Source organism: Pinus tabuliformis, chromosome 4_2, assembly GCF_031772625.1.
Source record: "Pinus tabuliformis cultivar Carrire ecotype Pingquan chromosome 4_2, CPIR1, whole genome shotgun sequence".
Classification (NCBI taxonomy): domain Eukaryota; kingdom Viridiplantae; phylum Streptophyta; class Pinopsida; order Pinales; family Pinaceae; genus Pinus; species Pinus tabuliformis.
The window spans coordinates 353,790,858-353,803,581 of record NC_142304.1 but is presented as its reverse complement, the minus strand read 5'-3'; positions in this window follow the sequence as shown (position 1 = coordinate 353,803,581).

Below are 12,724 nucleotides of genomic sequence, written 5' to 3'. Positions count from 1 at the left end.
CTTGGAAGCGACGGTGTTGTATGCACAAGTACTAGCTCTTGTCGCAGCTGTCACTTGGTCAGCTGGCACAAGTCCGCTAGGGCTCAAGCCAACTTCTATATGCTCTCAGAAGAAGCTTTTTAAGTGATGAACAAAAGCTATCTCAAAGGAAATTAACCTACTTTGCAAGAATGAACTGAAAGCCAACAAAACATGGAAACCCTAGTAAACCCTAATTTGACCAGCTTAATCCTTACGATGCAATGGTGGGAATGCAACTTCTAAAAATGATGCCATTACTTCTAGTGATATGAGATGCATGAGTCTAAACTACTTTCATCTGAAGAGAACATGTTTTTGTATTTTTGCTCAAGTTGTTGGAGTTATCATGACTGTGCTTCTTACTGGGTCTTGACTGTGCAGGGGTAGATCAAGGGGAGCAAGGCTTGGAAAAGGTCAGGAAGGCTCAGAGAGGGTCTAAGGGATCCCTAGCATCATTCCACAGAAGTTCACAAGGTTCAAATGCCTCACAACCGTGTTTTCAAGCTTCTACAGGATGTCTGCAGGGGATTCTACAGGAAGTTCAGGATTTCTACAGGAAGTCTCCTAACTTCTACAAGATGTTCTGCAATAGGATTTTTGGGTGATGGATGGGTGAATGAGTTGTATGGGTAGATATGGAGGATGAGAGGGGAGCTTGTGATGGCTTATGGACAGAGAGATGAGATGGAGAGGGGGTGTGTAAAGTTGGTTGATCTAGAGGAGGTTAGAGGCAATGGAAGGCCGAAAAGATAAAACAACGTGGATGATAGAAGAGTTGGGAGGAAAATGATCGAACTGGGAGGTAAGTAGATGGCTTAGGCACGGCTCAGAAGGATAAGGGAATGATAGAGTGGTGCTACGCAGTGTAAATGAAACAAATCACCCGTATCTTGCACAAAACCGAAATGTCATCAACCTACTCTAACTGTTTTATTAGAAACCAAAGAACAGCAATGTAGTCTAGAGAGAAATCGTGCATGGTGCTGAAACAAAGAATTATTTCTCAAGATCTAAATGCATGGACACTTCTACCGATGGAAATATTACTTTAAAGCTTGCACGAACATGTAAAACTGCGTTTTTTGGTGGTTGGCACGGTCTGCACTCCCAATCTTTAAATAGAGGTGGAAGTGAGTGTACAATCAACCTTTTCTTGGAACTCTTATGAATTCTAATCCTCCTACTCTAATCTAAACTGTTGAAAGCACTTTATCCATAAAACTAACCTACTTAATCACATCAAGAAATTCGAATCAGCAAACTGTGTTTTCCAAGTGCATGTAAAGGCAAAGAAATGAAATGCTGAAAGGAAATACAAGTAACAATACAAAGAAAGGAGGTTATTGCTCTCAGGTTGGGCCCAAACCTGAGAGCTATAGCTCCTCTAAGAACTCACAATTGAACTCAAATCTGCCTGCCTTTTATTAAAAGATCATAGTCAAAAGTCTAACAACATGCCAAAAATGGCTTACAAAGAGAAAAAACAGAGCTATCAGCTCGTAGTCTAGGATAAATAACAAAGTTTTCAAAAGCGCCCATCGAAGGCTACAGCCTCAATATTTATACATTATGAGGGCCAAGATGGCCTCCTAAATTAGTGGGGCTTGGCTGTCCAACTAAAAGTAAACTGTTGTTCCTTTAGAATCCGTTGGCTGCCTTCTAGCTCGGTGGTGATAGCTGTTGGAGCTCGAAGTTGGGGTGGAGATCACGAGGAAGGTCATTCAAGGTTGTGGACAACCTTCCTACAAAACCGCAATGCCACCTTGGTTGTCTCCTTGCCTTCATCTGCATGGTTTTGCTCCATTTAATGTCAAAAAACCTGAAATAAACATGTATTAGCCACATAGGCATAATGACTGCCCTCCTTCCTACAAATAACATGAATATACTAAGAAATGATGCATAAGTGATAAAAAATGAAGGGTTGAGCAAGGTAAGTAGGCCAAATGAGCCCAAAATGTTACCAAAATTTGGGGCTCATCATCACCCCCCAGCTAAAATATTTGCTCATCCTTGAGCAACTAGTCCAGCTCTTCATCCTTCATTGCCTTTACTGCCACCCTTACATCCCAAGCCTCTGTAGTAGTGTCCTCCTTGCTGATATGGAACCCAGCCCTTCTGTTCACCTCTTCCCACTGTTCATTATCATCTTTCTCTGTGCTGCCTTCCATCAATCCTAGCAGCAGTGGTGGGCTTAGCTTAAGGCCAATCCAGCTGGCCTGGAGGTTTTGCATGGATTTCTTATAGAGGGCCACCCGTACTAGAGCTTCCCTCATCCGAGTTGGGGTATGATACTCTCGGATTTTCAGACTGTGGGCCAATGTATTCCATCTGCGGGTGCATGCTTGGACAGCGTTGTCTCCTAACAGTCTCTCCATGTCCTCAAAATGAGCTATGGCTTGGGCCTGTTGATCCATATATCTCAATGAAGCTTGAGGGTCAGTGGACAAATGTTGGTGTGCCGAGATTAGTGCAACTGGATCCCCTGGTTCTGGCCTGATGAGCAATGGCTCATTCAGCTCTCGGTTCATGACCGCTTTGGCTTCTATTGCTCTTTTGTCCTCATGGTTCAGCCATGAGGCAAATGCCATTAATTGCATATCTCCCAAGGCCGTATTGGGATCCCATGAAACTACATTAGGCAGGGCCAGATTATGGAGGTAGAACTCCGCTAATTTGGCCTTATCCTCTGATGAACTAGTACTGCATACTTCAGTGAATTGTTGCGGGTCTTGGAGCTGAGAGATACCTCTTTGCGCCAAGGTATTGATTTGAAATTGCAGCCATTGGTCTTTCAAGTACAGGCCATAGGATTTGGCTGGCTGTCTGCATTGGGTAGCATCCATGGCCCAACTGGCCATGCAGGCCAATTGTGCCTCTTTCTGCTGCAGCTGTTGTCTGAGAGCTTGCACCTCAATTTGTGCTTGTTTCTCTGCTTCCTGTAGATGTGTGGTTGGCTCTCCAAGACCGGTGTTCAGTTCCTTTTTGCCTTGTTGTTCTGCTGTGGTGTCATTGGAGGGTGTACCTGTTCCTATCCTCAGCTCCTGTAGCTGCAATCTCAGCTTTTGGTTTTCTTCCTGTAGGAACACTCGTTGGCAATTTGCCATGTGTTTAGCCATGGAAAATTCACTTCTAGCCTTCTTGAGCTACTCCTGCAAGGGACCTATGTCCGCCACACCCTTTGACTTGGCTATTTTCATCCACGTGTGTGTACGGACTCTTTCTTCCTCCAATGCAAAAAACAGTGGCACAGTAAATTTCTGAGGTAAAATTTTGCCAGCCTCTAAGAAGTTGTAATATGAACTCAGACTTGGCTAAGGGCTATGCTCTGGAATATGTTCTTTCTCCACTTCTTCTGGTGTCTCTACTTCGCCCTCCCTCGGTGGTGATAAGGGTGCTTCTCCTTCCATTCTCTCTGTTTCTTTAAGCCTGGCTAAGGTTTCCTGTAGAGCATCCTCAGCATCTTGTAGCCGAGCTTTTGTAGTCAATTGGTCTAACCTTTCTTTCCAAGTAGTTTTCTTCGGGCTCCCCCTCTCATAGGTGACTGATATCCTCGAGGGGGACCTCTCCTTGGGTGAAGTAGGGGCATCTTCGATAATGATTGGGCTGCTGGACGAAGGCTGTGGCTTGCCCGTCTTTATTCTCACACTTCTTCTAGCTTTAAAATATAGAGGGGTCTCCCTCTTTCTCTTCTCCTTTGGCTTAGGAGGTGTGCTAAGGGCAGCCAGCACAGCTGTTGCCTCCCTTGCAAGAATGTCAGCTTTCTTCTCCTTGGGTTTCACTTTTTCAGGGCTTCCTGTAGAAGACCCTGTTTTAGTTAATTTCGGGCTTCATGTAGAAGCCGGTTTCGGTTTTCCTATAGAAACAGGTGTCACCACTTTGGTTTGTTTTGATGCATGAGTTTTACTTTTTGACTTGGTTGCGGTTGCTGTCGAGGCACTTTTGCTGATGTGGACCTTCTCAGCCTTGTCCACTCTGCTTTGCAATCTTTTCTCTCTGGCTGTCAACATGGGTGTGGCACCCTTTTTCTCTTGTTTCTTCTCTTGCTTTTTCTTCTGCTCCGTGGTCGTGGTCTTCTGGCCTTTGTCTTTCTTCCCTGCGGGCACGGACTCCTTCTCCTCACTGCTAGATGAACCGAGCTCTTCGGTCAGCATCTTTATATCCCCATCCTTGGTCAAATTTCTAAAGGCTTCCCATGAGAGAGGAACCTTGTATGTGTGGAGCGCATCCTCCACGAGGAGTTTGATGAGTCCATGGTGGGCTACCTGGTCTGGTGTGCCTTCTTTCAACTTGGTGGCACACTCAATCAGAGACTGTAGTAGAAATTAGGGGAGACTGAGTTTGTTTTCTACAGGTAGGTCCATCTGGTTCCTTAATTCCGTGAGTAACCGAAAATGGTACCCGTATACAATGCTAAATTGACCTTCGCAGGTGATGTACTTCATAATCTGCAGGCTAACTTCACTCCACGGTGGCAGTAAGCTGGTTCTACGAACCCCATTTTTATCTTCTAAGAATTCCTCCTCTGGTGGAAAGAACTCTTTCTTAGCCTGTTGGCCCAATTTCCTTTCTTCTTTATCCCATGGTAACCCCATTGGGAGCTCAGTAACTTGGCTGATAAATTGTGGGGTGAGTCTGAGACTCAAACCCCTGAAGTTGACGGTGGCCAATGTTTTGGATTTCGGCCTCAGAGCTTGAAAAAACTCCTCTGCCACCTCGTCGTCATAGCCCTGCAATTTGTCACAGAATGATATCCATTGTGCTCGCGTGAAGAGCTCCACCACCTCAGGATTTTCTCTTAGCTTTGTGGAGTCGGTTGGTTCCCTTCTGATGAACCCACCCGGCATGGTGAAAAACCTGCGACGTTAACTGGAGGTGGCGGATGCGGAAGAAAATTCGCTAACTGGGACAGAGCGTAGAATTACGCCTCTGCCACGCATACAATTCACAAAACTTATCTCCCGACGACCTTAACACGGCTTAACTATAACTCACATCTTGTAGGACGACCATTCATGCAACAGCAGACAATATTTGCAAAATTTTCTTATGACCAGACTGTAGACGTCGATTCTGCCACCCTCGAAACCAATTGCATGGAAGGTTCAGGCTTACCTTTTGAATCCGCCACCTTTTGACGTGAGGAACCCAATTTCCTGTAGAAACAGCTTTCCTGTAGAAGCAGCGCGCGAATTCCGGAGGATACTGCAGTGGGTCTGCGCTCTCTGTGCTGCTTAACAAGCGTTCGAACGGCCAAAGACTTGGAGTGTCGAGCTGCAAAGGGATCCGGATGATCACTCGACTTTCAAACGGTGAATGATAAATGCGTGGGGTGGCAATCTAGCCGATTAGATTTGAATTTGGCGGAATCCGTGGCGCGGGGGTGAGCTGTCCCTGCCGGACTGTTGGACGACGTCACTCCATCATTCATCTGCAAGTTCCCTTACTGCCACATCATTCCCCGCAGATCCGCCGCCACCACTTCTGTTAAAACTCGTTTTTCCCGACTGGATGGCTCTCACGTGTGCACTGCCCGTTCCTTTTTGCCACGACCACCGTTCAAACATCCGACTATACCACTGACTGGTCGACGTGGCCATTCGAATGGCCATACGACCGCTCAACCATTCACTTTACACTTCGCAAACATTCCAAAGTAAAATTCATGCAATTCGACGGAAGAAAGGGCGAGGCACTTACCTGTGCGGCCGCGACATGATTCTTCAGGCTTTTGGACGATGATGAGTCGATTTGTTTGCTGCTGCGTGATTGCACAGGTTTGGAGGTTCCTCTTTACAGGCCACTGACGATGAATTTGATGCTTCGGCTGCATGCGCCCGCGTGATCTTTGCATGTTGCAGGCGGTGGAATGGTGTGCACTCTAGTTGGCTTAACTGCTACGGGACTCCTGCAGGATGTCCTGTAGCAGTTTTTCCTCCTCGGGTGCATGCTGCACGGTGAAGACGGTGGCCCCACGATCATGCTCACAGGGCTCTTAGATAGCTGGGATGGGTATGGCACGGCATCTCAGCATTTTTTCATTAACAAAAAATTGCTTTCTCTTGAATCTCAATGATCTGCCTTGATTGTGCAGGTACCTTCATTGCATGTCGACAGCGGTGGTAGAAGGAGGTGACAGCAGTGTGTAAGGGTGAAAATAGTAGCTTGCATGCGTCCAAACCGAACCTTGGTCGTTAGATCTCCTCATATAATCAGTTCTGGGCCGTCCAAAACTTCTACAGGAAGTTTCCTGTAGAAATACAGAACTTCCTGTAGAAAGTCTGTACTTCCTGTAGAAAGTCTGTACTTCCTGTAGAAAGTCTGTAACTTCCTGTAGAAAGTCTGTAACTTCCTGTAGAAGACTAAGTTGTGATGAAATCGTGCCCATACCTTGGAGAAGATGAGTATTCTTGGAGGAGGTGCTGGTGAGGTCCCCTGGCAGCATGATAAGGATCCTTGACTTTGAGTTGAGAGACCTCCTCTCCTTCATAGAACACCTGCAACCTGCATGCATTTCCACATTATAAACTTGTTGTCCCTGTCTTTTTTGCTTATTGTTTTCTTTTTTCTTTTCTTTTTTTTTTTTTTTTTTGAAAGATAGCAGGGGCGCCTCAATGAGGTTTTCACCCTTGCCATCTGCCTTAAGCGCCTCAGAGAGGTTTTCACTCAAGGATATTTTTTCAAATCTCTTTTTTTTTTTTTTTTTTTTTTGAAAGACAATAGGGGCGCCTCAATGAGGTTTTCACCCCTACCACCTGCCTTGGGAGCCTCAGAAAGGTTTTCCCCCAAGGATCTTTATTTTTTTATTTTTTTTATTTATTTTTTTTTAGATCTTTCAGGGTATGCCCAAAGCAGAGGCAGAACCCTTCTCTATGACCAACACTGATTTCTCCATAGTTTTGATGAACTCTTGTCTTGAGAGAGGTTTCCTGTAGATCTTCAGTCGATGCCCATTGACAAGCATGGGGATGGACTCCTCATCAATGGTCCGAATAAGAACAGATCCATTGTCATGACATTTTTCCACTGCATATGGTCCCAGCCATCTGGTTCTCAGCTTCCCCTTGAAATCTTTGTGCCTGGAGTCATACAACAATGCCCAATCTCCTGGCTGGAATTGATTGTCATTGAGGTGTTGGTCATGCCACACCTTTCTCTGAAGTTGAACCACTTCTGAGTGAAGGAGGGCCTGCATTCGGTGCTCGTCCAGTCCATTCAGCTGCAATAACCTTTCTTGTTGTGCATGGCTGAGATCTAGGTCCAGCTGAGCTGCCATCCTCAAAGTGTTGTATTCAAATTCAATGGACAGCAAAGCTTTCTTCCCATAGACCAGCTCATAAGGTGTGAAGCCGGTGGTGGTCTTCCAGGTGGTGTTGTAAGCCCATGTGGCCTCAACCAGGCGATCTGCCCAATCTTTCCTACTGCTGCTCACCACCTTAGTCAAAATCCCTTCCAATGCTCTGTTGGTGACTTCCACTTGCCCATTTTCCTGTGGATGATAGGGGGTGGAGGTCCTATGCTTGATTTTGTGATGAGCTAGTAGGTCTTCAATTAAGTTGGATGTGAACTGGCTCCCTTGATCGGTGACCAGCTCTCTTGGGTAGCCAAATTTGTAGAAGATGTTCTCTCTTAAGAACTCGGCCACCTTTTCTTCTGTTGCTGCTTTGATTGCCTTAGTTTCTGCCCACTTTGTCAGGTAGTCAGTGCACACAATGATGTAAGACCTTTGCCTCGAAGGAGGGTTAATTGGACCCACAAAGTCCATACCCCACTTCTCAAATGGCTCAAGAGTCACTTGAGGTTGGAGAGGCATCTCATCCCTTTGAGTCGGTTTCCCCATTCTTTGGCATCGGTCACATTGGCTGATATACCTTCTGACATCTTGATGAAATGTGGGCCAATAGTAGCCTGCCTGCAGGATTTTGAAGGCAGTCCTCTTTGCTGCAAAATGTCCTCCACAAGGCCCATCATGACAGGTGAGGAGGATATCAAAGACTTCCTCCTCCCTTACACAACGCCTTAAGATCTGATCAGGGCCAAGCTTGAACAGGTTGCCCCCGATCCAAGTAAATGAGGCACTTTTTCTGATGATTTTGCTTTTCTCTCTTGAAGATAGGTGCGGAGGGAACTGTGCTGAAACAAGGTAGTTTGCTATATCAGCAAACCATGGAGAGAGTACTGAGATAGCAAACAGATGTTCATCGGGCATCTGGTCATCCACTGTTCCATCCTCATCTGCAGATAAATCCAATCTAGATAAAAAGTCAGCAACAACATTTTCTTTACCTGGTTTGTCAACAATGGTCAAATCAAACTGCTGCAACAAAAGTAACCATCTAATAATACGAGCATTCACATCTGGTTTATTCATTAAATATCTAATTGCAGCATGATCAGTATGTACAAATGTTTGATACCCAGTGATATAATGTCGGAACTTGTTCAGTGCATGGAACACAGCCAAGAATTCTTTCTCGGTTACAGTGTAATTCAGTTCTACTTTGGACAAGTTTTTGCTGACAAAGTAAATGGCATACGGAAGTTTTTGTTCCACTTGTCCTAAGGCTGCCCCTATGGCTTTGTTCGGGGCATCAGTGTGGATGTGGAAAGGTAGGGCCCAGTTGGGACCTCTCAAGATTGGGGCAGACACCAACTTGTCCTTTAATTCATTCAAAGCCCTCTGACAATCGTCAGTCCATTTAAACTCCACATCTTTTGCCAACAAACCAAACAATGGTGAGGCTAGCTTGCTGAAGTCTTTAATGAATCTCCTGTAATACCCCGCTAATCCTAAGAAACTCCGAACATCCCTTACCTTTTGGGGAGGTGGAACCTTCTTGATGAGAGCAATTTTGTTAGGATCCACCTGTAACCCTTGGCAAGAAATGGTGTGGCCTAGCACGGTCCCTTTAGTCATCAAGAATTCACATTTTTCAGGACTAAGGGACAGGTTCATCTCAATGCATTTGGTTAGGACTTTTCCCAGATTGGATGATGCTTCCTGGAAGTTGGACCCATAAGGAGTGAAGTCATCCATATAGATTTCCACCGCATCATGGACCAGCTCCGAAAAGATGCTCAAGACAGCTCTCTGGAAGGTAGCAGGAGCATTGCATATCCCAAAGGGAAGAACTCGGTAGGAAAAGGTACCCCAAGGACAAGTGAAGGTGGTCTTATCTTGGTCTTCCGGGCTGATTTGGATTTGGTTGTACCCGCTAAACCCATCTAGGAAAGAGAAGAACTTCTTTCCTGCCAGTCCATCCAACACTTGATCTATGAAAGGTAGAGGGAAATGGTCTTTCTTGGTAGCTTTGTTCAGTTCTCGGTAGTCCACACAGATTCTCCACTTCCCATTTTTCTTGGGAACCAACACCAGAGGGGACACCCATTCACTATCCGAGATGGGGTAAATGAATCCGGCATCCAACAGTTTTTGCAATTCTTCCTTGACAATGTCCTTAAGGGCTGGATTCATTCTCCTCTGGGGTTGCCTAACCGGTTTACAATCCTCTTTGATTTATATGTGATGGGTACAGACCGAAGGATGGACTCCTTTCATCTCCTTATAGCTCCAAGCAAAAGCATCTAGATGACTGGCCAACAGGCTACACAGCTCTTTTTCCTGGGAAGGAGATAGGGAGGAGCTGATCTTTGACGTTCTCTCAGGGCCGAACTCCACATTCTTGACTCTGGGAGTGACAGGGTTGGTTGCACAAAGGTCCACTAAGGTGCTGGCTTGGGCATCCTCCACCAATTCCTCTAAGGTCAGTGCACTAGGAGGTGGATTCTGGATCAAGGTCTCAATCAAATCATCCTCAGTTTGGGGGTCTCCCCTAGTGGTGTCTAGGGTACACAAAGGTGCTGAGTACACCTCATCTTCTTCTCCTTCTTCTAACCAAAGTGGTAAGTCATGCTCTAAGGAGGGTTGGGCAGGAGGGTATAGAACTAGCTGTTTGGACATAGGACCATTTTTTATGGTCATGTTTCCTGCACGGCAACTTATGTAAGCATCTGCAATGGCTAACCAAGGCCTTCCCAAAATGAGAGGGTATCCAGTAAGCTTTGCCTTTGGTTGCAGAACCAAGAAATCTGCAAGGTATTCCCAAGAGTCGACAGAGACCAAGACATCCTCCACAATCCCTTCGGGAGTCACGGTGGAGCGATCTGCTAGTTGTAGGACTGTCGAGGTCTTCCTCAAGGAACCCTGAAGGTTGAGTTTGAGCATGGTATCCCTGGTCATCACATTAATGGCAGCCCCCAGATCAATCAAGGTGTGAGGTATAATGGTGCCATTGATGTGGACATCTACTACAGGACTCCCAGGATCTAGGTACTTTGGGCAGATGACTTGTCCTAGCATAAGGTCAGACAATTGTCCTATGACATTGATGGTTGAAGCATCTCTCTTTCGCCTGCCTGGGTGTTTGAAACACTTTTCCTTAACCAATTTGTTGTATATTGGCACATCCTTGATGGCTTGGAGAAGTGGTATTTTCACACACAACTGCTTGAGCTCTCCCAGAAGCTCATCCTCCTCTGGGTTGGGTTGTGTGGTGGTTGTTAATCTCTCAGGAAAGGGTGGAATAGCCTTTGGTTCACTTTCCTGTTTGTCTTCCTCGTCCTCTGGGGGAGGAGGTTGGCGATCCGGAAGAGTCTTTCCAGATCGAAGATTGATCTCCTGGATCTCCACAGCATAGGTAGGGCATGATGTTTCCCCAGTGTATACCTGTTGGGCCTGTCTGTTGTTGGGGTTCGGGTTCGGTTGAGCAGGCATTTGAGGTTTCCTTGGAGGAGCAGGAGGTAATGGTTGAGGTTGAACTGGTGGTGGAGGCAAAATGGCGGGAGGAGTGTTGTACTGGGGCCTCCACCCCGACTGAGGTGCATTCCACTGAGCTTGTGGCTGGGCATGTGAGTGATATGAATGAGTAGTGGGCTAAGTAGGGTACTGAGGTGGATAAGACCATTGGGGAGGCATAGACCGGGAAGGATGAGCAGGGGGACCCCAGGAAGGCATAGGAGTAGATTGGTTGGGGCTGTAATAAGCTTGGGGTGTCCCTTGCATCCCCTGCTGGTAAGGTCTAGGTCCTTGTGGCCTCCTTTGGTTGAGGAAATAGAGAGGTTCAGTGGGGGCTTCTGTCCCTTGGTACATGGCTTTAAGCCCAGGTAAGGTTGGACATTGATTTGTGGGATGGTCCTCCTCACAAACGAAACACACTTCAACCGAATGCAATGGGCATTCGTTCTTAGGGTGTCTCCTTGTACATCTAGGCCAGAAGATAGCCAAGGCCCTCTCAGCTTCTTCCTTCTACTGTTGGATCCTGAATGTGTCAAGTTGCATGGCAATGGTCTGTCTCACCTCACTCTTGAGATATTCTAATTGATTTGCAAACTCATGTTTGGAGAAAGGAATACCAGCTGAGAGGAGGTTTCCTCTACCTCGTTTCCGGGCTGCCCTAGAGTGGTTCCTAAACACAGTCTTGATGTCCTCATAAGGCAGTTGGTAAATATATCCTCCAGCTAACATGTGAAGGGTATCTAAGAGGTCTTCAGGGACTCCTCGGAGCAGGACCAACTTGAGGGATTCAGGGTCAAGTGTGCACCTGGCCCATTTATAGCTAAGTTGAAACCTTTCCTCATAATCCTCTAAGGACTCATCATTTCCCATGGTCATCCGAAAGATTTCTCCCTTGGTTTCCTTGGACCTACAGTAGTCCCGGTACTTGGTATTGAAATCTTGCTGCATCTGAGCCCAAGTGGTGATACTATTCCCAGGTAAGCCCATGAACCAGCATAATGTTGCATCCTTAAGAGTTGAAGGGAAGAGTTTCAGCTTCTGCTCATCTTCAGTATAGTCATAGGTTCGACAAAGGACAGCAAACTCAAACAGGAAGGTATCAGGATCTTCAGTAGTCAGTCCATGGAAGTGAGGTAAAGCGAAGGGGCTAATGTTCTTCATTTTCATGTCTCCATTGGTTTCTCGGATGGGGAAGGCACCTTCTATTCTCTCATCTTCTCCTCTATTGTCAGTCATAGCTTCAGATGGGATGGTCTCTAATTCTTCTTCTGCTATAGGATCTTCGTATATCTCAGGAGGTTCACCTATAGGTTCTTCTGGATCACTGTCACCGAAGAAGAGAGAAGGGTGACTCAGTGATGTGGTGGGGGTGTTGGGTAAGAATTTTCCTGTTTTATCTCGATTCCTACGAGGCATGAAATGGAAAGACTTTTTTGATTTCTTTTTTTTTTTTTCTCTTTGGTACCTGCAAAAACTGAAACAGTTTGATCTACAACTAACTATCTTGCTGAAATAAAAATGCAGAATTGAAATGAAAGCAGGAAAGAACTAATCTACTTTGCTCAAATGGAATTGCAGGAATGGAAATGCTAGTCTACGCTTGCAGAATTGAAATGCTAATCTACGCTTGCAAAATTGAAATTGCGGAATTGAAATGCTAATCTATGAAAGCAGGAAATGTCTATGCTACTTTTGCAGAATGGAAATGAAATAAACTACTTGGCAGAAGGCGAGAGTAGGAAAATAGAAGAAAAGCAACAATTACTAATACTCTGACGCTTCCCCGGCAACGGCGCCAAAAAGATGGTGGGCTCCAGTATTGTAGCAATAATGCTACAACTCCTGGAGCTTCCTTCTCTAATTTTATCAACCCGATAGTTCGTAACAAACTTGGAAGCGACGGTGCTG